The sequence below is a fragment of the Triturus cristatus genome, chromosome 9 (assembly GCF_964204655.1).
Source record: "Triturus cristatus chromosome 9, aTriCri1.1, whole genome shotgun sequence".
Classification (NCBI taxonomy): Eukaryota; Metazoa; Chordata; class Amphibia; order Caudata; family Salamandridae; genus Triturus; species Triturus cristatus.
In genome coordinates, this window is record NC_140592.1 from 676,557,545 (window position 1) to 676,583,107 (window position 25,563).

The window sequence follows — 25,563 nt, forward strand, 5'->3', positions numbered from 1 at the left end:
GCATGCTTAAACGTTTAAACCAGAATAACAGAATTAAGGCTTAACTCCCCATCTTCCAAAATGCTTACTGTGGAGCAAATATTTATTTGCTTGCATTGGAAAAACCTTTTACATAACACATGGAATATGAAAGCAACTTCCCAACAGGCTCAGAACACACATGGCTAAGAGAGAATTCACAGATGAAAGAATGAGAGATGAAATGGTACTTTGTGATGAAGTCGGGAAGCTAAGAGTCTTTATCTTTTGATAATTTTATAAGCGATAGGGGACTGATATACTAGCTAGCAGAGGTGCACTATTACTTGCAATGGATCGCAGTTTCATTATTAAATCCTGAGTAGCGACACAAGATGGAATGGCCAATTAAGGTTGATGAAAAGCTCATGGCAATTAAGAGGATGAGTTCCAGTAGGGCACTGAAACCAGATACACTGCTACATTTTACAATAGAACAGGAGTGGAGATCGTATCTGTTGTGGCCAATCTCTCTCTCAATACCTTATTGAGAAGGAAGGGATAACCCCAGATGACTGAGGCCAACATTACTTTAATTACAAAGTTTGGAAAGTGCACTGTTTTATCGCCCCAGAATACTGATTAACAGAGACACCACCATTATCACTGGAATTTTAAGCGGCAGACCCCTAATATAAAGGCTTTTTGTTTTCTCATAGCCTGGCCTGTCAGGTTTGTCCCCGGTAGAGTTGACTATTATTAAAAACATATGTATATGGTGGGAGTGACGCCATATTAGGACTGCACTCGAGAGGCTAGTGGGGCGGGAATGGCCTACAGGTGAACCAGGCCCTACCAAAGGCTTGTCTGACAGATCAGTACATTTCATTAGTTGGTTTTTGGGCTGCATTACAATGATTATTTCAGTGACAGCTATTGATAGGCCCTGATTTTGAAGCTATTAATTGAAAGGTCGTAAACTAGCGGTTTGCCAACAGCACACATGCACAATCTTTTCTTTCAGTGTTATTGTGTTCAAACCACAGTATGGGCTCTGAAGAAATAGGCTTAACGTCAATGAAACTGGGCGGGGGAGGTCTCTCGGAAAAATGCGCGAGTTGCTTGGGATTTAGTAGCTCACGACGATTTTCACTGACCAGAAGTAGCTCTCACTACACAAAAGGTTGGAGACCCCTGACCTAGCAGATATGAAGCTGTCAGACAAAAAATAGCATTTAGAACAGGTGTCTCCAACCGGTCGATCGCGAGCTACCGGTAGCTCGCCGAGACCCTGTCAGTAGCTCGCGACGCTTGCTGCTCAATTTAGTAGCCCTTTAGTGTTATTTGGGCTATTTAGGCTTTTTTCATGCTCCGTTGCCGCCCTCACCCAAAGCAGCTGCTCTGATTGGCTTAGAAGAGCTTAGCTGGGGCGGGCTGAAGAGGATGACGACGTTCCTCTCCTTTCTTTGTGGATCTTGTGACTGTTTCTGCGCCCCCTGCCCTTTTCTCACTGGCACCGCACTGTTCATTGTGCGAGTGCGACAGGAGCCATTGGGGAGCTGCAGCAGGCGTGTCAGGGCGGAGCAGCTGGTTTGCAGGTCTTGCAAGCAGGGACCCGCGCCATCTGCCCTTTTCTGCAGAACAGCTTTCCACCTCATATCTCACCAGCGCAGCAGGTAAGCCGTGTGAGCACACCCTGGCCCCCTGTAAAAGTAAAGAGTGAATGACCCTGCATAGTGCTGCATACCGACTTTCGTAAGGCTTTGTCTGGTCAACAATTCAGTTAAAAGCCATGTATTGCAATCGATATGGTAATCGTAATGGGTAAAAGTGTGTCTGCTTATTGTTGTGAGCCGTGTTCCTAGAATAGATAATACAGGAAAGGAAAGGTTAATTCTCAGATGAGCCTGTTTAGTCAAATGCCTTGTACTGCTGTCGATATGGTAATCGTAATGGGTAAAAGTGCGTCTGCATATTGTTGTGAGCCATGTTCCTGAATGGATAATACAGGAAAGGAAAGGTTAAATCTCAGATGAGCCTGTGCCTCAATAGTGGCCAAGATCCCCTGTAAAAGTAAAAATTGAATGACCATGCATAGTGCTGCATACCATCATCATGAGCCACGAGACTTTCATAACTGTGTCCGGCCAACAATAGTCAAATGCCTTGTAATGTAGTGCGATCAATATGGTAATCATAATGGGTAAAAGTGCGTCTGCTTATTGGTGTAAGTAAGCCATGTTCCTAGAATGGATAATACAGGAAAGGAAAGGTTAAATCTCAGATGAGCCTGTGCCCCAATAGCGGCCAAGATCCCTTTGCGGTATTTTTTCGGAAACAACAAGCTTAGGATTGCGAAAAGGTTTCATTCATTACCACTCATATAGCGGGAGGGTAGCCAGTCAACATCTTCGAACAGCTGTAGATGGGCCAAGAAAATTAACTTAACATAAAGAGAACAGAGATTGTTTATTTTTTAAGCATGTCCATTATTATTTTTTTTTAATCACACAAAGTACTGTAGGTGTAGGTAGGGAAGTAACGGCCCTTTAGTGTTGTTTGGTGGGCGATTTAGGCCGGGCAGACTTTTTTCAGGCTCCGTTGCCACCCTTACCCAAACCAGCTGCTCAGATTGGCTTGAGCTTAGCTGGGGCAGCCGAAGAGGATGACGTTCCTCTCCTTCCTTTGTGGATCTCGTGACTGTTTCTGTGCCCCCTGCCTTTTCCTCACTGGCACCGCACTGTTCATTGCGCGAGTGTGACGGGTGCCAGTGGGGAGCTGCAGCAGGCATGTCAGGGCGGAGCAGCTGGTTTGCAGGTCTTGCAAGCAGTACACAACTGCTGGTACCCACGCCATCTGCCCTTTTCTACAGTACAGCCTGCCACCTTATATCTCACCAGCGTAGCAGGTAAGCCGTGTGAGCACACCCTGGGCTCCCTGTAAAAGTAGAGTGAATGACCCTGCATAGTGCTGCATACCATCAACTTGAGCCATGAGACTTTCGTAAGGCTTTGTCCGGTGAACAATTCAATTAAAAGCCATGTATTGCGATCAATATGGTAATAATGGGTATAAGTGCGTATGCTTCGTGTTGTGAGCCGTGGCCAGTGTTCCTAGTATGAAGTTCCGAGTATGGATACACAGGGAAAGGTTTTTTTTAATCTCAGATGTGAGCCTGTGCCCCAATAGCGGCCAAGAACCTTTTACAGTATTTTATAACGAGACAACAAGCTGAGGTTGCCGAAAAGGTTATCATACATCACCACTCCTAGCCAGTGAGTAAACATCTTTGAGCAAAAAACAGAGATGGGACAAGAATATGTTTGGAGAACTTTACATAAAGAGGACAGGGATTGTTTATTTTTATTTTTTGGCTGCAGCATCTCCATTATTTGTTTTTTTATCACACAAAAGTACTGTAGGGAGTAGGGGTGGAGCACACATGGTATTAATTATCCCCTTTACGGGCCATGCAGTTAGGCTCCTACTCCTATGGGACCTCAGATGGAGCAAACTGCCAATGTAAACGGCGATAGCCAGTCCATAAAGTCACAATTAGACAGGCCATTATTTTCTACTCTTCTACTTAGTCATCCATTGCAAAGGTGCCACCAATTGGGACCCCCTTGAAGTGGTTGTCATGGGAGCCTGATAATAGGAGGCCTGTCAGAGGTGTTACCATGGATCAGTCATGGATACCAATTTAAGAAGAGAATTCGTAGCGTTGTTAACTGAACAAAAGCAACGAAGCATGCTTAAACGTTTAAACAAGAATAACAGAATTAAGGCTTAACTCCCCATCTTCCAAAATGCTTACTGTGGAGCAAATATTTATTTGCTTGCATTGGAAAAACCTTTTACATAACACATGGAATATGAAAGCAACTTCCCAACAGGCTCAGAACACACATGGCTAAGAGAGAATTCACAGATGAAAGAATGAGAGATGAAATGGTACTTTGTGATGAAGTCGGGAAGCTAAGAGTCTTTATCTTTTGATAATTTTATAAGCGATAGGGGACTGATATACTAGCTAGCAGAGGTGCACTATTACTTGCAATGGATCGCAGTTTCATTATTAAATCCTGAGTAGCGACACAAGATGGAATGGCCAATTAAGGTTGATGAAAAGCTCATGGCAATTAAGAGGATGAGTTCCAGTAGGGCACTGAAACCAGATACACTGCTACATTTTACAATAGAACAGGAGTGGAGATCGTATCTGTTGTGGCCAATCTCTCTCTCAATACCTTATTGAGAAGGAAGGGATAACCCCAGATGACTGAGGCCAACATTACTTTAATTACAAAGTTTGGAAAGTGCACTGTTTTATCGCCCCAGAATACTGATTAACAGAGACACCACCATTATCACTGGAATTTTAAGCGGCAGACCCCTAATATAAAGGCTTTTTGTTTTCTCATAGCCTGGCCTGTCAGGTTTGTCCCCGGTAGAGTTGACTATTATTAAAAACATATGTATATGGTGGGAGTGACGCCATATTAGGACTGCACTCGAGAGGCTAGTGGGGCGGGAATGGCCTACAGGTGAACCAGGCCCTACCAAAGGCTTGTCTGACAGATCAGTACATTTCATTAGTTGGTTTTTGGGCTGCATTACAATGATTATTTCAGTGACAGCTATTGATAGGCCCTGATTTTGAAGCTATTAATTGAAAGGTCGTAAACTAGCGGTTTGCCAACAGCACACATGCACAATCTTTTCTTTCAGTGTTATTGTGTTCAAACCACAGTATGGGCTCTGAAGAAATAGGCTTAACGTCAATGAAACTGGGCGGGGGAGGTCTCTCGGAAAAATGCGCGAGTTGCTTGGGATTTAGTAGCTCACGACGATTTTCACTGACCAGAAGTAGCTCTCACTACACAAAAGGTTGGAGACCCCTGACCTAGCAGATATGAAGCTGTCAGACAAAAAATAGCATTTAGAACAGGTGTCTCCAACCGGTCGATCGCGAGCTACCGGTAGCTCGCCGAGACCCTGTCAGTAGCTCGCGACGCTTGCTGCTCAATTTAGTAGCCCTTTAGTGTTATTTGGGCTATTTAGGCTTTTTTCATGCTCCGTTGCCGCCCTCACCCAAAGCAGCTGCTCTGATTGGCTTAGAAGAGCTTAGCTGGGGCGGGCTGAAGAGGATGACGACGTTCCTCTCCTTTCTTTGTGGATCTTGTGACTGTTTCTGCGCCCCCTGCCCTTTTCTCACTGGCACCGCACTGTTCATTGTGCGAGTGCGACAGGAGCCATTGGGGAGCTGCAGCAGGCGTGTCAGGGCGGAGCAGCTGGTTTGCAGGTCTTGCAAGCAGGGACCCGCGCCATCTGCCCTTTTCTGCAGAACAGCTTTCCACCTCATATCTCACCAGCGCAGCAGGTAAGCCGTGTGAGCACACCCTGGCCCCCTGTAAAAGTAAAGAGTGAATGACCCTGCATAGTGCTGCATACCGACTTTCGTAAGGCTTTGTCTGGTCAACAATTCAGTTAAAAGCCATGTATTGCAATCGATATGGTAATCGTAATGGGTAAAAGTGTGTCTGCTTATTGTTGTGAGCCGTGTTCCTAGAATAGATAATACAGGAAAGGAAAGGTTAATTCTCAGATGAGCCTGTTTAGTCAAATGCCTTGTACTGCTGTCGATATGGTAATCGTAATGGGTAAAAGTGCGTCTGCATATTGTTGTGAGCCATGTTCCTGAATGGATAATACAGGAAAGGAAAGGTTAAATCTCAGATGAGCCTGTGCCTCAATAGTGGCCAAGATCCCCTGTAAAAGTAAAAATTGAATGACCATGCATAGTGCTGCATACCATCATCATGAGCCACGAGACTTTCATAACTGTGTCCGGCCAACAATAGTCAAATGCCTTGTAATGTAGTGCGATCAATATGGTAATCATAATGGGTAAAAGTGCGTCTGCTTATTGGTGTAAGTAAGCCATGTTCCTAGAATGGATAATACAGGGAAGGAAAGGTTAAATCTCAGATGAGCCTGTGCCCCAATAGCGGCCAAGATCCCTTTGCGGTATTTTTTCGGAAACAACAAGCTTAGGATTGCGAAAAGGTTTCATTCATTACCACTCATATAGCGGGAGGGTAGCCAGTCAACAACTTCGAACAGCTGTAGATGGGCCAAGAAAATTAACTTAACATAAAGAGAACAGAGATTGTTTATTTTTTAAGCATGTCCATTATTATTTTTTTTTAATCACACAAAGTACTGTAGGTGTAGGTAGGGAAGTAACGGCCCTTTAGTGTTGTTTGGTGGGCGATTTAGGCCGGGCAGACTTTTTTCAGGCTCCGTTGCCACCCTTACCCAAACCAGCTGCTCAGATTGTCTTGAGCTTAGCTGGGGCAGCCGAAGAGGATGACGTTCCTCTCCTTCCTTAGTGGATCTCGTGACTGTTTCTGTGCCCCCTGCCTTTTCCTCACTGGCACCGCACTGTTCATTGCGCGAGTGTGACGGGTGCCAGTGGGGAGCTGCAGCAGGCATGTCAGGGCGGAGCAGCTGGTTTGCAGGTCTTGCAAGCAGTACACAACTGCTGGTACCCACGCCATCTGCCCTTTTCTACAGTACAGCCTGCCACCTTATATCTCACCAGCGCAGCAGGTAAGCCGTGTGAGCACACCCTGGGCTCCCTGTAAAAGTAGAGTGAATGACCCTGCATAGTGCTGCATACCATCAACTTGAGCCATGAGACTTTCGTAAGGCTTTGTCCGGTGAACAATTCAATTAAAAGCCATGTATTGCGATCAATATGGTAATAATGGGTATAAGTGCGTATGCTTCGTGTTGTGAGCCGTGGCCAGTGTTCCTAGTATGAAGTTCTGAGTATGGATACACAGGGAAAGGTTTTTTTTAATCTCAGATGTGAGCCTGTGCCCCAATAGCGGCCAAGAACCTTTTACAGTATTTTATAACGAGACAACAAGCTGAGGTTGCCGAAAAGGTTATCATACATCACCACTCCTAGCCAGTGAGTAAACATCTTTGAGCAAAAAACAGAGATGGGACAAGAATATGTTTGGAGAACTTTACATAAAGAGGACAGGGATTGTTTATTTTTATTTTTTGGCTGCAGCATCTCCATTATTTGTTTTTTTATCACACAAAAGTACTGTAGGGAGTAGGGGTGGAGCACACATGGTATTAATTATCCCCTTTACGGGCCATGCAGTTAGGCTCCTACTCCTATGGGACCTCAGATGGAGCAAACTGCCAATGTAAACGGCGATAGCCAGTCCATAAAGTCAAAATTAGACAGGCCATTATTTTCTACTCTTCTACTTAGTCATCCATTGCAAAGGTGCCACCAATTGGGACCCCCTTGAAGTGGTTGTCATGGGAGCCTGATAATAGGAGGCCTGTCGGAGGTGTTACCATGGATCAGTCATGGATACCAATTTAAGAAGAGAATTCGTAGCGTTGTTAACTGAACAAAAGCAACGAAGCATGCTTAAACGTTTAAACCAGAATAACAGAATTAAGGCTTAACTCCCCATCTTCCAAAATGCTTACTGTGGAGCAAATATTTATTTGCTTGCATTGGAAAAACCTTTTACATAACACATGGAATATGAAAGCAACTTCCCAACAGGCTCAGAACACACATGGCTAAGAGAGAATTCACAGATGAAAGAATGAGAGATGAAATGGTACTTTGTGATGAAGTCGGGAAGCTAAGAGTCTTTATCTTTTGATAATTTTATAAGCGATAGGGGACTGATATACTAGCTAGCAGAGGTGCACTATTACTTGCAATGGATCGCAGTTTCATTATTAAATCCTGAGTAGCGACACAAGATGGAATGGCCAATTAAGGTTGATGAAAAGCTCATGGCAATTAAGAGGATGAGTTCCAGTAGGGCACTGAAACCAGATACACTGCTACATTTTACAATAGAACAGGAGTGGAGATCGTATCTGTTGTGGCCAATCTCTCTCTCAATACCTTATTGAGAAGGAAGGGATAACCCCAGATGACTGAGGCCAACATTACTTTAATTACAAAGTTTGGAAAGTGCACTGTTTTATCGCCCCAGAATACTGATTAACAGAGACACCACCATTATCACTGGAATTTTAAGCGGCAGACCCCTAATATAAAGGCTTTTTGTTTTCTCATAGCCTGGCCTGTCAGGTTTGTCCCCGGTAGAGTTGACTATTATTAAAAACATATGTATATGGTGGGAGTGACGCCATATTAGGACTGCACTCGAGAGGCTAGTGGGGCGGGAATGGCCTACAGGTGAACCAGGCCCTACCAAAGGCTTGTCTGACAGATCAGTACATTTCATTAGTTGGTTTTTGGGCTGCATTACAATGATTATTTCAGTGACAGCTATTGATAGGCCCTGATTTTGAAGCTATTAATTGAAAGGTCGTAAACTAGCGGTTTGCCAACAGCACACATGCACAATCTTTTCTTTCAGTGTTATTGTGTTCAAACCACAGTATGGGCTCTGAAGAAATAGGCTTAACGTCAATGAAACTGGGCGGGGGAGGTCTCTCGGAAAAATGCGCGAGTTGCTTGGGATTTAGTAGCTCACGACGATTTTCACTGACCAGAAGTAGCTCTCACTACACAAAAGGTTGGAGACCCCTGACCTAGCAGATATGAAGCTGTCAGACAAAAAATAGCATTTAGAACAGGTGTCTCCAACCGGTCGATCGCGAGCTACCGGTAGCTCGCCGAGACCCTGTCAGTAGCTCGCGACGCTTGCTGCTCAATTTAGTAGCCCTTTAGTGTTATTTGGGCTATTTAGGCTTTTTTCATGCTCCGTTGCCGCCCTCACCCAAAGCAGCTGCTCTGATTGGCTTAGAAGAGCTTAGCTGGGGCGGGCTGAAGAGGATGACGACGTTCCTCTCCTTTCTTTGTGGATCTTGTGACTGTTTCTGCGCCCCCTGCCCTTTTCTCACTGGCACCGCACTGTTCATTGTGCGAGTGCGACAGGAGCCATTGGGGAGCTGCAGCAGGCGTGTCAGGGCGGAGCAGCTGGTTTGCAGGTCTTGCAAGCAGGGACCCGCGCCATCTGCCCTTTTCTGCAGAACAGCTTTCCACCTCATATCTCACCAGCGCAGCAGGTAAGCCGTGTGAGCACACCCTGGCCCCCTGTAAAAGTAAAGAGTGAATGACCCTGCATAGTGCTGCATACCGACTTTCGTAAGGCTTTGTCTGGTCAACAATTCAGTTAAAAGCCATGTATTGCAATCGATATGGTAATCGTAATGGGTAAAAGTGTGTCTGCTTATTGTTGTGAGCCGTGTTCCTAGAATAGATAATACAGGAAAGGAAAGGTTAATTCTCAGATGAGCCTGTTTAGTCAAATGCCTTGTACTGCTGTCGATATGGTAATCGTAATGGGTAAAAGTGCGTCTGCATATTGTTGTGAGCCATGTTCCTGAATGGATAATACAGGAAAGGAAAGGTTAAATCTCAGATGAGCCTGTGCCTCAATAGTGGCCAAGATCCCCTGTAAAAGTAAAAATTGAATGACCATGCATAGTGCTGCATACCATCATCATGAGCCACGAGACTTTCATAACTGTGTCCGGCCAACAATAGTCAAATGCCTTGTAATGTAGTGCGATCAATATGGTAATCATAATGGGTAAAAGTGCGTCTGCTTATTGGTGTAAGTAAGCCATGTTCCTAGAATGGATAATACAGGGAAGGAAAGGTTAAATCTCAGATGAGCCTGTGCCCCAATAGCGGCCAAGATCCCTTTGCGGTATTTTTTCGGAAACAACAAGCTTAGGATTGCGAAAAGGTTTCATTCATTACCACTCATATAGCGGGAGGGTAGCCAGTCAACATCTTCGAACAGCTGTAGATGGGCCAAGAAAATTAACTTAACATAAAGAGAACAGAGATTGTTTATTTTTTAAGCATGTCCATTATTATTTTTTTTTAATCACACAAAGTACTGTAGGTGTAGGTAGGGAAGTAACGGCCCTTTAGTGTTGTTTGGTGGGCGATTTAGGCCGGGCAGACTTTTTTCAGGCTCCGTTGCCACCCTTACCCAAACCAGCTGCTCAGATTGTCTTGAGCTTAGCTGGGGCAGCCGAAGAGGATGACGTTCCTCTCCTTCCTTAGTGGATCTCGTGACTGTTTCTGTGCCCCCTGCCTTTTCCTCACTGGCACCGCACTGTTCATTGCGCGAGTGTGACGGGTGCCAGTGGGGAGCTGCAGCAGGCATGTCAGGGCGGAGCAGCTGGTTTGCAGGTCTTGCAAGCAGTACACAACTGCTGGTACCCACGCCATCTGCCCTTTTCTACAGTACAGCCTGCCACCTTATATCTCACCAGCGCAGCAGGTAAGCCGTGTGAGCACACCCTGGGCTCCCTGTAAAAGTAGAGTGAATGACCCTGCATAGTTCTGCATACCATCAACTTGAGCCATGAGACTTTCGTAAGGCTTTGTCCGGTGAACAATTCAATTAAAAGCCATGTATTGCGATCAATATGGTAATAATGGGTATAAGTGCGTATGCTTCGTGTTGTGAGCCGTGGCCAGTGTTCCTAGTATGAAGTTCCGAGTATGGATACACAGGGAAAGGTTTTTTTTAATCTCAGATGTGAGCCTGTGCCCCAATAGCGGCCAAGAACCTTTTACAGTATTTTATAACGAGACAACAAGCTGAGGTTGCCGAAAAGGTTATCATACATCACCACTCCTAGCCAGTGAGTAAACATCTTTGAGCAAAAAACAGAGATGGGACAAGAATATGTTTGGAGAACTTTACATAAAGAGGACAGGGATTGTTTATTTTTATTTTTTGGCTGCAGCATCTCCATTATTTGTTTTTTTATCACACAAAAGTACTGTAGGGAGTAGGGGTGGAGCACACATGGTATTAATTATCCCCTTTACGGGCCATGCAGTTAGGCTCCTACTCCTATGGGACCTCAGATGGAGCAAACTGCCAATGTAAACGGCGATAGCCAGTCCATAAAGTCAAAATTAGACAGGCCATTATTTTCTACTCTTCTACTTAGTCATCCATTGCAAAGGTGCCACCAATTGGGACCCCCTTGAAGTGGTTGTCATGGGAGCCTGATAATAGGAGGCCTGTCGGAGGTGTTACCATGGATCAGTCATGGATACCAATTTAAGAAGAGAATTCGTAGCGTTGTTAACTGAACAAAAGCAACGAAGCATGCTTAAACGTTTAAACCAGAATAACAGAATTAAGGCTTAACTCCCCATCTTCCAAAATGCTTACTGTGGAGCAAATATTTATTTGCTTGCATTGGAAAAACCTTTTACATAACACATGGAATATGAAAGCAACTTCCCAACAGGCTCAGAACACACATGGCTAAGAGAGAATTCACAGATGAAAGAATGAGAGATGAAATGGTACTTTGTGATGAAGTCGGGAAGCTAAGAGTCTTTATCTTTTGATAATTTTATAAGCGATAGGGGACTGATATACTAGCTAGCAGAGGTGCACTATTACTTGCAATGGATCGCAGTTTCATTATTAAATCCTGAGTAGCGACACAAGATGGAATGGCCAATTAAGGTTGATGAAAAGCTCATGGCAATTAAGAGGATGAGTTCCAGTAGGGCACTGAAACCAGATACACTGCTACATTTTACAATAGAACAGGAGTGGAGATCGTATCTGTTGTGGCCAATCTCTCTCTCAATACCTTATTGAGAAGGAAGGGATAACCCCAGATGACTGAGGCCAACATTACTTTAATTACAAAGTTTGGAAAGTGCACTGTTTTATCGCCCCAGAATACTGATTAACAGAGACACCACCATTATCACTGGAATTTTAAGCGGCAGACCCCTAATATAAAGGCTTTTTGTTTTCTCATAGCCTGGCCTGTCAGGTTTGTCCCCGGTAGAGTTGACTATTATTAAAAACATATGTATATGGTGGGAGTGACGCCATATTAGGACTGCACTCGAGAGGCTAGTGGGGCGGGAATGGCCTACAGGTGAACCAGGCCCTACCAAAGGCTTGTCTGACAGATCAGTACATTTCATTAGTTGGTTTTTGGGCTGCATTACAATGATTATTTCAGTGACAGCTATTGATAGGCCCTGATTTTGAAGCTATTAATTGAAAGGTCGTAAACTAGCGGTTTGCCAACAGCACACATGCACAATCTTTTCTTTCAGTGTTATTGTGTTCAAACCACAGTATGGGCTCTGAAGAAATAGGCTTAACGTCAATGAAACTGGGCGGGGGAGGTCTCTCGGAAAAATGCGCGAGTTGCTTGGGATTTAGTAGCTCACGACGATTTTCACTGACCAGAAGTAGCTCTCACTACACAAAAGGTTGGAGACCCCTGATTTAGAAGTAGACATGCAACAATAACATCCTCAAAGTGTGTGTGCATGCACGTATATAAGGGGGACAAGATAACGAGTTTTCAGAGAATTAGGATTACAATCAATGCAGACTAAAACACAATAAAAATAAAGAAGGTCTCAAGAATGTGGAAACTTTTTTTGTTTTTAGGTCTCGCCTGGCTTTAGCAGCGCACAGCGCTGCTCTCGCCATGCAAGGGCTTTTTGCAATCAATTCAACATGTGCACGCGTACGGAGGGACAAAGATGGCGTCCGGCTGTCCACATACAGCTGCAAATGCACGCGCATGTGGACAGGTCAACGCCATCTTTGTCCCTCCGTACGCGTGCACATGTTGAATCGATTACGGCCGCGCTTGTTTTAATTAGCAGGACATTGACGCGCAGTGTGCCAGATGGTGGGCTGGCTGCATTCCAGCTTCGGGTTACTTGTTTTTTAAGCAGCCCGGCACCCCGGACTTCATCATTAGCATTCGCTTATTTATAAATATAATTAAACGCGACCGTATTCTATTCCCTGAGCAATCTATGCTGCTTAAAGTGGCCAGTTCCAGTAGATGGTGCTATTTTCCTTCCGACCGGAATAATGACCGCTGCACTTTTGTGGTGATCACCCGTCCACTTAGATCATGCGCCCAAAATATATGCGTTCTTGCTATTCCAAGGGCAGGTCGAAAGTGCTTCTACGAGTGGGTCTAAAGAGGCGAATCAATATTTGTAAGTTGTCCACATTTGTCAAACCACGCGCGCAATGCCCCACTCGCGGGCTTGTTGTTGAATTGCAATCATAGCATTTACATGTGAAACACACTTGAGACAGATAGCGAGGGAACACGTTTCACAGGATCTACCTTTGACATGTAAACTAACGACAAAGATAGGTAACATGCGTAGGAGTCGCACTGAGCTGCTAATAACCTTAAACATATCAGCCAGTGACAAACAATGCACGGCTGCCACAGAACCAATGTTTGAACACACACGTCGGGATCTAGATAACGTTTCTGAAAGCAACCCCATTGTGGCCCAGGAATTATGCAAGAACTCTGGGGGCCCTGGCAGTGCATGTTAAAGGAATTCACCCTTCCAAAAAGGCAAACTTTTCACAGTTTACCTCTTTCGATATAGAGCTGCAAATGACAGCATTAAAAAGTGTCAGGAAAGCAAGCTGCAGTGTCAGCAGAAAGCTCATTTTGTTAACTAACTCCTGGTTCCAAAATAGACCAGCTCACCAGAAACCGCACTAGAAATAAGTGTCCTAAATAGCTGAGTTTAAAAAAAAAAGAAATCTGTATGGGAGGAAACTACTAACAGCGTGTTCACCGTGCCAATACCTCTCTTTCCTGCTCTATGCCAGCATTTGCAATCCTACCATCGGGGTGTGGTACTTTTTGCTGTAACATACACCCTGTCGAACTGGGAACACAATAAGAGTGTGCTCACCTGGTTGTACCTCTGGAGGAGTTTCAGCTTCCACCCTTTGCCCAGGAGGCGTTACGTCGTCATCTCATTCCATACATTTGGAAATGCAAGTTACCTTCTACAGAGTGTTGCCTTCCCATTCTCACATGAGGCTCCGACATTACAAAGAAAGGATCGTCCCCCAATCTCCATGTTTCCTCTGCCTTCTAGGTAAGTGCTATGGGCTCCAGAGGAGCCGGGTACAGGAGGCGTCGCTGTGCACTGGCATCTCTACCCAGGGTGTGCCCATCCAAGGTGGCACTTGCTTCAGAGGAATAGGAGGCCCCAAAACCCATCCCAGGATACTTGTTTCTGATCCATGGAGGACCTGGGTTGGCAGTTGGGGATGGACAGTTCCCATGAGGTGCAGGGTCAAGAATCATTTGCTTATGGATGGAGTCTAAACTAGGGTAGCATAGGGAGCAAAAGAAAGATGGACTTAACCCAGATCTCTTGACTTGGGGTGAATGTTTGATTTGTTCCGCATTCTGTGCATCATTTATGTGTCTTTTGCAGACGGATATGAGGCACTGCCTTTAATGGGGCCCTTCCATGGTCCTGTTCTGCTCTCTGCTGTTGCTGAAAGATGAGGGCAGGTGTTGGAAATGGCCATGGTCTCATTCCACCTTCCTCATGCACTAGAATTCAGATGAAGCGGTGGGTGCTGAGACACAAATACAAGGAGAACACACGCTGGCACTGCACAGATATTTAGGGCTCTTCCACTGTTTGGGTTTCATGCACTAAGAGTGTGATGCTTGGAATTCCAGTGTGTGTGTGTGGGGGGGGGGGGTTGCTGCTCATCGCTTTCCCCGCTTGCACATTGAAAAGTAAATTCTGATTTTTTTTCTGGGATTCAAAGTGCCTGCATGAGGTGGATAACACCTTAAAATGCAAGTACTGGCATGAGGAAGGGGAAATGGATTTAATGAGGGTTACCAATAGCTTCCTACAATGGGGATAGGAAGGCAAAAAACAGCAGATGAAGGCTGTGCATTCAAACCATGCGCTAAGATGGGGAGAGGAGTTGGCCTAACGGCTAGGGGGCTCGACCTCGGACCTGGGGAACTGGGTTCGAGTCTCGGTAATGACGCTGAACATCCTGTGATTCTGGGCAAATCACTTAATCTCCCTGTGCTTAACAAAAAATGAATGTGTGTCCTCATGTAACGTAACTGGTGCTATGTAACCCTGGGCGTAGTTTGCGAAGCTACGCAAAGTGCAGTTCGCCTACGCGAGCTACGCGTAGCACTTCGCGAACTGCGTAGTACCTTGTTCGCACTGTGCCAGATGTCGTTTTCAATGATTGCACAGTGCGGACAAGCAACCGGCACTGTGCAATCATTGAAAATGGCATCTTGCACAGTGCGAGCTGTAGTTTTCTGCTGCTCGAGTAGATTTTTACTCGAGCGGCAGCTTTCTCAACGCGAACTGGTAGTTTCTCATCGCGAGCAGTCGCGAGCATACGCGACCACTCGCAATGAGAAACCTGACCTCCTCGCATTAGGAATCTCGCCGGGAGGTTTATTTTCCATGCTCGCGATTGCCAACTTGATGTTGCTGATCGCGAACAAGGAAAAAGTCTCGCCAGGATGTCATTTTGCTTGCTCGCGGTCGCCAACTTGACGTTGAGGACCGCGAGCAAGCAAAAAATTACCGCAGCACTACGCAACACTACGCTACGCGTGTTCGCACTGTGCTACGTGCAATTTGCGTAGTGCGAAATAGCGCGAACTTTGCAAACTACGCGAGCGTAGCATAGTGCTTTGCCCAGGCTTAGTGCTTTGTAAATTGCTCTGATACCTGATTGGATTCGGGTCAAGATCGCGCTATATAAAACTCTGGAAAAAAAAATGCACTGGGAACAATGGAAGAAGTGATCAGGGCCAGCTTTAGCGCTGGTGGGGCACGGTGAGGCAGTCTTTTTGGTTCCCCTCCTCCCCAAGACCACCTTTTCCATGGATTCCTTCACTACCACACTGCAACAGTGCCCCTCATCTCTCTATAGCCCCTCTTGCAAATGCATTTCATCTGTTTTATAGCGCTATGTCAGAGCACTTTACATAACACAAACTATAGAAACACTGATTCATATGTGTGTGAATTTGTTACAAGGTATAGGGATCACATCATCCATACTACATGGCAGTATATTTTAAGAATGATTGGTCTGGAGTAGTACACATTTAGGATATAAAACACCACAGTGGTTGGGGTTGGCTTTATTAATAAGAATGTATTTATACCCAAACCAACCCTTTTATTTAACAACATTAGAATAATGAAACAGTGGGGAAAAAACATCACTTTCTAACCTAGACGGTGCAGCTCTCTGATGGCAGTTCTTATGTGTTATGTTAGGAATGTAACTTAAGAACAGCAGGTAACAACTGGATCTCTGTGACAAAGGAAGTAACCCGCTAAGCTATACACATAAATACAATTCTGTGATCCACATGGTACACATTCTTTGCAGCAGGTATGTTAGCCCTGTTGCCTACTTTATGACGAGTCACAACTGCCACTTGACAAAACTTCGTTCTCTCTCCAACACGAGTCTTAGCCACCGGCATTATCTTGACATTTCTATTGTTACCTGAAATGTAGTGGACGCACAAGGAACTCTCGGCAGCTGCTCTTAAACCAATAAGTTATTTTGTAACAGAGCACCTCACTGCTCCCAAAGTCATTGCCGGTGCAGCTGCACCGGTCACACCGCCCTAAAACCAGCCCGGGGAGAGATATGTTTTAGGACATATGCCTAAAACATGCCTGACCCCCTTTCCTCTCTAGGCATCAATAAAATATACCTGTATCTAAGCAGTCTCCTTGATGGCTCCTTTTCTCCAAATTCCAACAACATCCCTTCACCCCACTGAGAGCTGCAGTAAAATTGATCTGTGTGTTATTAAAGCAAATGTCGGAGGTTCGGCAAGTACACAACTGAGGAGGTGGGATGAAACAGTATCTAATCTTAAACCATGAATTCACCACAGAATAACATCGGTATTAAGATCCGCATGCGCTGGGTCAGGCGAGACCTAAAAACTGCTCAAAATCTTGCTAGGTGGAAAAGTGATGAGATGATCTGGTTACAAACGAGGTAAGCACAGGCAGTAAGATCAACACCTGACCTGTGACGTAATCAGGTGCAGTGAAATGGAGAGTGGAAGCCAACAAATTGGGCAAACCCGTTGTCATGGAAAGGCACAGAGGTGTCTAAGCAAAATACATGTGGATTTTAACTGTGAAAACTGTGTGATTTGATGTCTGATCGCTTCGATTTGTGAAGAAACATAGACAATGCCAATAGGCCTACCTTGAAAATGTTATATCATGCATATAACATGGACACACAAATGTACACTTGTACATGTTGCACTTCAAACTATATGTCATGACATGTCATGACATCATGCTGCCAACACTGGAAGCAGCATACATTTCAAACGGAAAAATTAAACCATCTGCAAAATTCTTTGCAACAGCCAATGCCTGAAAAGGATTACCCCACAGCCCCTCTCTGTATTTTGCATTATATGTTGTATAGTGTGTGCAGTTTTGTGTTGTGTGGGCCAAACGTATTTTGGGGGCTCATGTTTGCAACAGTTTTCAATGTATGCTCTTCAGTACCGTATCACACACATGTTAGCTGTAACATCAAGTGCACATACCTCATCCCCTACACTTATCTCATGTACCTCAATACCGTCTCATTCACTCCTCTTCACAACCCTCACACACAACCCTCAAAACACACTTCTCATCAGCCCTTGTGCACCTCATATTCAGCAAAACTACTTACGCCTCCCAAAGGCGAGACCTATTGGCTATGCCAATGCTTGTTGTTTTTTTACTGTCGCTGCCAAGCCAGATTCTAGGGCAAAGAGGGTGCGTTTTCTGTGAATACGCTGCGCCCTCTTTCAGTCGACTGGTTTGTGATGTGGACTGAAGAAAAGAGTTGGATGTGGTGAGCGCGAAGTGCGGTGAGAACATGGCAAAGTACATGCCGCAATGCTCAGTGAGGAGCGGGTGTTGCTGAGTGGCCAGACGGTCAGGGAGACCTGGAAACCAAAATCTCTCCCTCAACTTTGTGTTTTATCCATGCTTCGGCAAACATTACCATTTGATGTAGAGAAAACACAAGATCTTCTAAAAACTTGGCAAATGTATGCATTAAGGTGCAAGGATGGCAGGCCAATGTGGCCTCCACGTGACTAAACAACCCTTTTAAAAACATGTACGTACATACCAAAATATTGCCGTAACTCCCTCTGCTGAAGATCTTTAATCTAAGCTTGCTTATCAGAGAGACCTTTCTGTCCAATATGGCTGCACTGTGTTTCCGCCGTGTTGGTACTTATGGAACAAGAACGTGTGAAGCTTGTTTTCTGGTGGCGACTCGAGGCAAGTCGTGGAATAGCTTAGTATTGGTATACAGGACTGCAGAATTAAAGCTGGAACGTTATATCTGTGTGCCTCGCACTCCAGCAGCTGCTGCAACAAAACCTTAGCTACGAGCAAAGGAGCATGAGCAGGAAATTTCAAAGAGACAAAAGAAAAAGTAGTGCGCTACACTAAAGTGTATGGTCGATCGTGAACTAATCCATTTAACGGGAGCAGATTTAAGGGCATGACCAAAAAAGCAATAGGAGGGACAAATGTAAGCTATTCACCAATGAAAAGAAAGGGATTTGGAAAAGTGCATGAAGGAACCAATCATAAGTGATGGGTGGGCTGAAGGCCCATTCAGTAGACGTAGCATGTCTCGAGAGACAGCGCTATACACTGCCTAGCAGAGACCTCAAACATGTGATACCCAGAGCCAGCAACTTAGCTGCAGCTTATAGTGATTTTTCATTGTGTCCAGACTATGCATCATTTCATGTGGTATAATCTAATGAATGAAAAATGGAAATGTTTGTACCGGAATGTCTTCTGCATAGTGTAGGTTGTGTCTTCCTGCTAATCTCCAAGCATCTGTTATCCTGATTTTAGAATTTCCAGCTTTACAGTAATCTAGTGTGTGCACAAGTTTATGTCTGGCCCATTGACAAAACTCCAGCCCTGGATCTGTCCTGCACCTCGAGATGTGCAACAAGCACGCTCTCCATGGTGGCAGCGGAATACTGTCTCAGTCATAGGTTAATGTGTTTGATGCAGTGGTATCAGCCTACCCTTTTTTGTAAAATCCTAGTGTGACAGACCTTTTACCTGTCACTGTTGTGGAGCCATATCGGCCCACTCCTATAAAATTCTGCTGCTACAGATTAGCTTAAATCCTTGATCTAAGAAAACATAAGTTGGTATCTAAGCAAACCAGACTGACACCAGCCAGGCCAGTAGGTTCAATTTTGGAAACCCATAGCCTGTTCAGATGCACAAGATGGAGGTGAGATTCCTTTCCCAGACCATGAAAGTATATCCCTTGCATTCCCCAGACAGGCGAAAGATAATCTAGTCTGCGAAGTGGGGAATGAGGTGACTTGCTTCCACTTAGAAAATCAATTAGGTCTTTTTGATTCAGAGGGCTGCTTATTAAACTTTCTGAAATATGCCATTTAGTGGATGATAAGTGTGAATGATGGGACTACAGTTCTGTTGTCAGAGTGTGAACAGTCCTTTAGAAAGAGGCCAGTCTGTTGTCTCTATTCCTGATCAATGACAAGTGTGGCTGGATGTTGAATGGTCAGGTGTAGAATACTCATACCTCTTTGTGGCTGTGGTGTAAGTGTCCTAGCCTGGAGGCGATCCTGCAGTGAGAAGCAACACTCTAGACAAAGGTTTAGACTGAAACATGAAAGTAGAACCCACCCAAAAAGTTTCTGAAAGTACAGATAGAGAATACACATCCCCTATCAGCCATCTCAGACTAGAATTGGGAGCTATTGACCCACTTCTTGGTCCTATTCAAAGTTCTTTTTGACCATGAAGGGGGTAGTCCAAAAACCACCCAGAGGACTACTGCGCAACCAGAGCTGGTGTCTGACTGACAGTCAACTTCCCAGAGGGGAGGGGACATCACCCGGAGTCTGATCTGGAGGAAGAGTTGCTTCCCAGTCCTTGAATGTCTGGAGAGAAGGGGGAAGGACTCTGCCATCCCTGCAGGAGGAGCTGACTACTTGTCTGTCCAACAAATGCTCAAGAAGAGCATGACTGGCATGCTACTAGTTCTGAGCTGGTCACTATGGCCAAAAGTGAAGGTCTTGCGGCACAGCTGTGGATCTCCCCTTTGGCCCTAGTGTCGAAGCAGTAGCACTGACCTGTGTATGCCAAAGCGTCTGTACCACTGAAGAAGAAACCTGTGAAGTTCTGGCACTTGCACCAAGTGTGCCTGAAAGGAATGAGGTTTGAGGCTAGCCACAGCAATTTCCAATCAAATGCTGTGCAGACTATGCTGCTGGAAGTAAAGCTGCTGTCTTGAGGCACTTAACAATGTGTGCTTAGCAACTGATTGGCTGCCCGTGGTGCTATCCCAGAAGCCCATCTGATCAGACCCAGCCACAGCCGCGCCACAGTGCCTTGAAGCAGCCTGGCTTCCGACCCCGGACCAGGAGCAGGACTGCATTGACATTTTGACTCAAGGAGGACTAAGAACCAAAATACTCAGCCAATCCAGAGGCCGGAGGCCCGACTGGGACTCATGGGACCACAGCCGCAGATGTTGTCTGCCCATTAGAGGGCTACCCGTTGCTGCTGCTTCCAGAGCACTGTCGTGCAGCCCTCGTCTGCTGGCCGGGAGCAAAGCAGTTGCCTGGCTCAACTGCAGTGGCACACCTCATTCCCCTTCAAGCGGAGAACACAGGCTGAAGTGCAGGAGGCTGATGCAAGGCCTACCACTGAACCAAACCTAGTGTGAGAGACTGAGTGCTTGTTGTTACCACATAAGACTATTAACCAAAAGGGGGAGTGCTGCAGCTGCACTGAGACCCACACCAGAGCCTTCTCGGGGTAAGAGAGGCGGAAGGGAGCAGAGAAGGGGCATCCTCACCTGAGAGTAATCCTGTCGCTCATACTTCGGGCATTTGCTACTTTTTGTGATACCGTTTACTACTGCATGTTAATATATTACTTTTCTTTTTAAAAGATAAGTACTGGACTAGACAATCACATTATTGCACTATTGGGTGGCTGTTGGGTAGCTGTTGAGTGCTAAGCCTCCCTGAGATGCTTGTGACTACTAGCCATCACAACCACTGAGACTCATGTGCTGAAGTGGCCATACTTGGCCATTTTGCAAAGTCATAATAGATTGAATCCTGGGACATCGGAGGCAAACGATCCCGGCCCCTTTGTCAGTGGCTCATAGCCATTGCTTGCCCAGGGGCCTCCAATTAGGGTCTGAAAGTATGAAGGAAACTTAAGCATTTTTAAACATACCTCAAATGCTGAGTTTAGAAATAGTGAATATTTGTGCAACTTTCAAATTGGGGTTACCCATACTATAATGTGATTCAGAGAGCATTTTTCAAAATGGGTACTTTCTTCCACACTGCCTTACATTGGGAGCTAAGAATAAAGATAAATTCAATTGATAACAAAAAATGTTCTACTATTCAGGAATCCCACACTTCCCCTGATAAAAATGGTACCCAACTTATGTGTGTGGGCCTACAGCCCATGACTTGAAAGGCCCCAAAATGTAATAAGGGAAATCAATATTTTGCCTTGAAATTGACCCATTCTGGAGTTGTGGCTAGCTGCGGGCTTCGGTGCCAGGAGCGTCCGGCACCCAGTGAGACCTACGAAATATAGGCATTTCTGAAAACCACATACACAAGGAAGTCCAGAATGGCATGTCTTGAGTGGATCCAACTACGTTTTCTTAGCTAGAATGCACTGTAAATTACAAACTTTAGACAAAATTCCTACCACTCAGTGTTTCCTGACTCTCCCAATAAAAACAATGCCCCACTTGTATTGCATGGCCTACCGCCCACAACAAGAACCTGTGAAAATGTGGAACATGTGAAGTCAATCTGGTATAAATGACTTCATGCAGTTACAGCTTTTGTTTGTTCCAATGATGTGCAATAGGTCTACCCACACACGGAAGGCAGCATTTCAATCAGAAGAAGTGTGGGAACGCAGGGTGTTAAGACTTTGGTCATTTAGTGCAACTGGTTTAGTCTTCTGTCGCATAAATATGAATATGGGAAAATAGCCTTTTTGATTTATACTGTGACGTTTGGAGAACATTCTTCGATAAGGAAACAGGCAGGGATTCATTCATACCACACTATCCAGGATTACATCGACTCTTTTGGTTACAGAATTGTTCAGCGTTCCCTGGTGGTTGGCAGACCGAGAGCCCGAATAGTGCAGCCAGTCACCATGGCAAGCAAGAGGAAATAGGCCTGAACTTTTCTCAAAATTGTTTAGTAAATCCAATATTCTTTTGTGGGTGGATTGTTATACATCACGTTAAAACCTGTAGACTGGTATTTTGTTACATGGATTCTCACATATTACTGCACAAGGCAAGGGTTATTTGACAAACCCCAGAGCAGGGATGTGGAATTCCTATAGCCCGACGCCCAGGACATATTTTTTGGGGTCAAGGGCAACAAGTTTTTATCTATATTTTGTCCTAGGGACAAGTAGGCCCAACCTCCTGCAGCACAAACCCTTTGGCTGCCAGTTTGAAGTACCACATTATGGATCAGGGATGGGCACTGTCTGCAGTTAAGGTAATATTTGTGCCGATATGTTAATGCTGTTCAAACCTGTAGTTATGGTTCATTAATTGAAAGCCTTTATTATTAGGGTGAGTGCTCTACGTAAATGCAAGCTCAGACTGCAGCACTGACAGTGGTTTGTGTAAAATAATGTGTACACATGTTTTCAAAGTTTAGCAATATGAGGCTATGTATAATGCTCCCAGAATGCTCTCTGATTTGATGCAAATATTCGCAGTAGCTTGAAAGCAAGATTGATGATTATTTGCTTTCAAAATAAAATCTTCATAAAAAATGAAATCAGGAAAAATAACGTTTTGCTAAACTACTGTAAAATTTCAGGTACCTTTTCTTTGCAGCATCATTTAGTAACATGCGTTGATGCATGCTAGTATTTCCCAAAAATATTCATAATGGAAAATCAGCGTAACCTGTTTCAATAAGATTATGGGAAACAAAAATAATCAAGCCTTGGCAAAGCCATTGGGTCTGAAATTGGTGGTCAGCTTTTTACGTCGAGGACTACCGGTCTGCCGAAAGGCAGAACCGGAAGTCGGAGATTTAATGACTTGGAGAAGAGGGGCTTGAAGCCGCCCCTCTTCTCCCCTGTTCTCCATTGGCTGGCCTCGTAAATGCTGGCCAGCCACTGGAGAAGAGGTCAGTCACTCCGATTAGGCCCCGTCCTTTTCGGATCGGGGGGCGTGTTTTTTGCGAGAAGTCTCAAGGAGGAGACAACAGCAAAACACGCCCCCGAATCCGAAAAGGACGCTGCGTTTGTGCTTGCCTCTCCCGCTTTCATCACATTGTTTGCAAAGTGGAAGTTTCAGAAATGTTGAAGATGTGGGCATGTAAATCGGCAATCGCTGAACTGTAAAATAATTGGCATCGCTTTCATCACATTGTTTGCAAAGTGGAAGTTTCAGAAATGTTGAAGATGTGGGCATGTAAATCGGCGATCGCTGCACTGTAAAATAATTGGCATCGAAAAGATTAGAAAAGCGCTACACGAATGTCAATACCAGATTAATTTCAACTATCTTGAAAACAATGTACGCACACAGAAGAAAAGCCCCCTCTTGTGTTCAAACATGGAATATCACACAGCTAACTGCAAAACCCACGCAGCATTTCGTTCTGCACACTAACACAAGGGCACATGACATTTTACAAAACGTCTGCATTCCGCACTGGCCACATACAGTTCTCTGAAAATAACAAAGTGACACATGAGCAAACAAAGGGCTCCCCGGCGCCAACAGAATTAGCTTCCCTGTTAACCCTTTTGGACGTTGATGTTCGATATTTTACAAACATCCGGACCTTCGCAATGACCAAGCATCTTTGCACAGCCCAATAATTATTTAGAAGACCTTAAATTGCACTTTGCTGGAAGAAGGCACAGGTGCAACGAGTCAAATTTCATTTGGAGGGAGGGCTAGAAACTACACCCGTCTATCGTACCCGAAAAGGCTTTGGCATGCGTTTCATCAAAACACCGTAAAGGCGTTTAATGCTATACACTTAACGGTTCCTTGAATGTGTAGAAGGGGAAAAGTCTGACGGTGTACGTGTGCCTAATACCCACTGGTCTTGCGGTACTGTAAACCCCACACCCTGGCAAGGCCCATGAAATGTGCCTCGGTGCAACCCGCTATGGGCAGAGAAGGGCCATGTGGTCTGCAGGGCAGCATGGACCTAAGACTCCCGCCAGCCTATTACCGCGCCCCAGCCGGTCCCGGAGACAGGATCCGGACTCCCGGCCCCCACTGAGTACCTGGAAACAAACCAGCCTAGTCTGATGCTCGGACACAGCTGTGACAGCTCACAGGTAGACGCAGCGCCTCGAAGCACGTGGAAAGCACTGGACGGAATGCACATGGATCCTGTGAGTTTACACAGGATCTGAGGTGGAGCATGCGTGTGACTGTGAAAGGATCAATACTTGGCGCCTGGCCTTCCAGCAGAAGGGGGCCTAGAGGCCCAAAGGTGCAGCGCCTCGAAGTGTCAACGCTTAAAGAAAGAGACGCGATATTACCGTGGGGCAAGGGCGCAGATCTGTTTTTGAACCCGCTCCTTGGAGCCCAAGAACTGTCCACGGGCACAGACAGGGTACCTGGCACCAAGCACTGGCAGCTCCAAGCATCAGTGTCCTCCATACTGTGCAGCCACACAAACACATCCTCTGATTTCCACTCTGCTGTTTCCCCGCAAAGCTGGGCACAGGATAACCCCGTCTCAACAGAGGGCATCAGACCAGCCAAAGCCGGAAGTAAATACTGTTTCCAAACCTCAGCTCTCCTCCGGGGACCCGCTCCGACGGCCAGCAACGGACGTCACCTGCACCCCAAAGCATCACTGGATGCGCCCGAGCAGGTGCACCCCCACCGCGCTGTGCCCGGGTACAGCGCCTGCATGGCGCGGGTCGCCTCTGGGCGCTCAGTCCATGAACTGACCCCAAGCACGGCCGGCCCCTCGCAGCCTCGGCAGAGGGCTCCGGCCTGTCCCCTCTCCAGCTGACTTCTGCCAGATTTCTTTCTGCCTGAACGTGCTCACTTCCTCCTATTCAATTCCACGAGAGCTCCGCTGCGCCGCTTCCTGTTTCACTGTTTGTGGGGGGCGGGAGGAGAGGCAAAGATGAACAGGGGGTGGGGGAGAAGGAAAGACGGCGGAAGGCGTGAATTAGGACACAGAAGTGCCCTGGGAAAATATGTGAGCAACATTGGAATTCAGTGTTTCCAAGCCGGTATGGCCGTTCTGCTCACTGGTGACTAGCTCTCAATGCGCCAAAGTAGCAATAAACAAGCATTTACAATGCAATGGTCTCGGCATTGGTAAAGTTAGAGCTATTGGCATTGCTCATGACATTATTTTTGTTTATGTGTTTGTTTTTAAAACATTTAAAGAAACGGCATTGTCATGAGCAATGCCAATAGCTCTAACTTTAACAATGCCGAGACCGTTGCATTGTAAATGCTTGTTAGTTATGTCAGTGTGTGATTTGTTTTGGCATGGTTTTTGTAAAACCTTCTTGGTGTGGGAGCTGCCAGGCGCTCACTATCATAACAAACATTGGCAAAAGCAAAAATTGTTTTTTGGCCTCAGTAGTTACTGACACTGAACAAAACTACT

At 45.5% G+C, this 25,563-nt stretch overlaps 1 protein-coding gene across 1 annotated transcript in view; it reads right to left on the bottom strand.

The window, feature by feature from the left end:
• The window catches only part of DPF2 (double PHD fingers 2), a 434,995-nt gene extending 410,028 nt beyond the window's left edge, over positions 1 to 24,967 (bottom strand). Inside the window, exon 1 of the mRNA XM_085625747.1 lies at positions 24,723 to 24,967. The gene's annotated coding sequence lies outside the window, so the exon portion shown is untranslated. The remainder of the gene's footprint in view (positions 1 to 24,722) is intronic.
• Positions 24,968 to 25,563: the final 596 nt, after the last annotated feature.